This window comes from Arachis ipaensis, chromosome B05 (genome assembly GCF_000816755.2).
Source record: "Arachis ipaensis cultivar K30076 chromosome B05, Araip1.1, whole genome shotgun sequence".
NCBI lineage: Eukaryota > Viridiplantae > Streptophyta > Magnoliopsida > Fabales > Fabaceae > Arachis > Arachis ipaensis.
Window position 1 is genome coordinate 122,263,992 of NC_029789.2, and position 3,033 is coordinate 122,267,024.

Sequence of the window (3,033 nt, forward strand, 5' to 3'; positions counted from 1 at the left end):
TTGTTGAGATTTTTTATTTTAATAAATAAAATAAATATAATAATTATTAAAATAAATAATTTAAAAAAATTTATCGATTTAAATTTTTCAGTCTTATCTCATTTATAGTATAAATGAGATGACATTTTATGTATCTCGTTTAAACTGTAAAGGAGATAAGACACGTCAGTTGCAATGTGTATATTTTGTTTACACTGAATGGCTTGCCTTCCTCTGCCTCATTCACTGTAATGGCGACATGAATGGGTAGTGGTGCGAGAGGTCGGTTGTCCTATACATAAGTCGAGTGTACGGAACTCCTACGACGGCAGAAAGCTCCATTACCTGCTCCACCAAAATCCTCCCATGGATATCGAATATCAGTCGCACATGCTCGTCCCCTTGAAGTCGGAATAGTCGAAACCGGAAAACTCCGTTACCCATGGGTGCCAGCAATCTATACGCCACCCTTCTGATCTCCCTTACTTCTTTACCAACGAACTTGCTTAATATCAAACTCTTCAAATCCGACAACGTATTCACACGCTGAGTGCGAAATAATATCGAATCCTCACACTCAAATGTTACCCCCAAGGTTGCGAAAACCGAACCGGTCAACAAACCGGTAGAGTGACCGGTTCAGCGGTTTAGTGGTCTGACCGTGGTCCAACCGGGGTTCAACCGGTTTAGTTAAATATAAAATAAAATTATAAAAAATTAATATATAATTTTCAATATTTAAATTTGATAAATTTTAAACAAAAATCACACCGTATAAATTACATTTAACAAAATAAATCTTCAGCCATAAAAAATATTCTTTCAAATTTTTTAGACATTCTTATGAAGTACATTATTTAAAAAAAAAAAAACTTCCTGTAGTTATAGACATCAATGTTTAGTCCATGCCAACATTGTTCCAAGCAGGTACTTCATGGCTGCAAAACCACCACAGCTATATTTCAATACAAAAGCATCTCAAACACTGATCCATTCTCTTCTTCAACTTCAACATGCAAACAATATCCTCAGATCCTCAGCAAACAATTGCATCAACAACAAAATCATGAATAAATAACAAATAAATCAGAAACAACAAATAACAAATAAATCAAAATAAACTCAGAAAATCAAAATAAATGAAAATCATGAATCCAGCAAACAAATAAATCAGAAAATCATGAATAGAAAATAAAAAATAACACATAAATCCATTCCAGCAAACAATAAACCAGCAAGCAGAGGAATCAGGGCCATTCCAGCGAACAATAAACCAACAAGCAGAGGAATCAGGGAGTGTTAGAGACTGAGACTTGAGACCTGAGAGGGTTGAAGGCTTGAATCAAAGAAGAAGAAACCGACGTCGTTTAGTAGTTTGGTTTCAAAAAAAACCGCTAAAAAACCGAACGGTTCTTCCGGTTCACTGGTTAACCGCCGGTTCGACCGGTTTTTTCATCGGTTTTTTGCCAGACGGTTTCTGACCTTACTCGGACCGGTTAGATGACCGGTTCCCGGTTTTTCCGGTTGAACCGGCCGGTCCGGTTCGGTTTTCAGAACCATGGTTACCCCGTTGTCGCCATTTCACATACGACAATTGGGATAAACAAGCACAACTATGTATGGACTGTTACTGGCTATTGATGCCTTGTTTTCGTGAGAAAAACGAGATAGAAAAAAGATAAAATATTTTTGTAGAGAATATCAAAGGTTACACATCCTTTTATAGCTGCTGTCAATTTGTCTTCTATTTAGCTCGTTTACGGTGTAAACGAGATATACACGTTGCAACTGACGTGTCTGTATGGTTAGTCGGTTACCGGACGGCTTGGGGTTGCTTCTTGGGTGTGAAGGTGGGTCCTAGCCTTGGCCTGGATCCTGGGGCTGAGAGGCGTGGGCGGCCGACTTCCCGGATTCTTCGTGAATTGAGGGGGGTGCCACCTGCAATGACACTCCAACGCTCAAGTCAGTGGGTGTGCAGGTGGTAAAGAGGAAAAGTTATGATGACGTACCGTGAGGGGAGGGGTAGGACCCTCCCCTTATATACCTTGTCAGTAGGATGGGCCCCACGAGAAAAGGCCTCCTTCCAAGAAGTTTCATTTTCCACAGCTATCATGCAGCTGGTGGCAAGGGCGCGTGTCCGGGTCGCTGACCGTACGAGTTATGTACGTCGACCCGACTGCGCAGATGGGTTTGCCCGTGGGTCGGGGTTAGGGGTGGCAACGGGTAGGGTAGGGTAGGGTTTGAACCCAACCCTAACCCTACCCGCGGGTTGAGTTTTTAACTAACCCTCAACCCGACCCTACCCGCGGGTTGAAAAATACCCAACCCTAACCCTTTCCGCGCTCAACCCGCGGGTATCCGACCCTACCCGCGGGTTGACAAAAAGAAACATTATAATGACACAAATATCTCATAAATAACACAAGTATCTCATACACAACATAACCATCAAATAGCACAAGTTATCCCATGAGCATTCAAATAACACAAGTATTCAAACAACACAAATTATCCTACAAATAACACAAGTATGTCATACACAACATAACCATCAAATATTAAATTACACATAAAAGTCTTTGTCTAAGTAAATAACATAAACATAAATAAATTATTTAATTTCATGTTTCCATAAGCTTTCCATTTGTTGCAACAATAGCATCACTAGTCTATGACTTCAGATACATCATCATCATCATCATTTGCAGTTTGATAATTAGGTTTTCCACCTAAAAATCAAAGATAATAAATTTATTTATTAATCAATCTATATATAAATTTAACATTAGCATAAACAAATAGAAAAGTTAAAATATAAATAACCTCTTTGACGATATGCTGCCCACAACCAGTTTTGATTACACATAAGAGCTTCCACAGTATCTTCATGAAGACTACCACGATGAGGAGCAATTACTCGACCACTTGTGCTAAAAGAAGACTCAGAAGCAACAGTAGACACAGGGATAGCAAATATATCTCTCGCAATTCTTTGAAGTGTTGGAAATCTAGCCCCATTCACTTTCCACCAAGCTAAAATATCAAAGTCGGCAC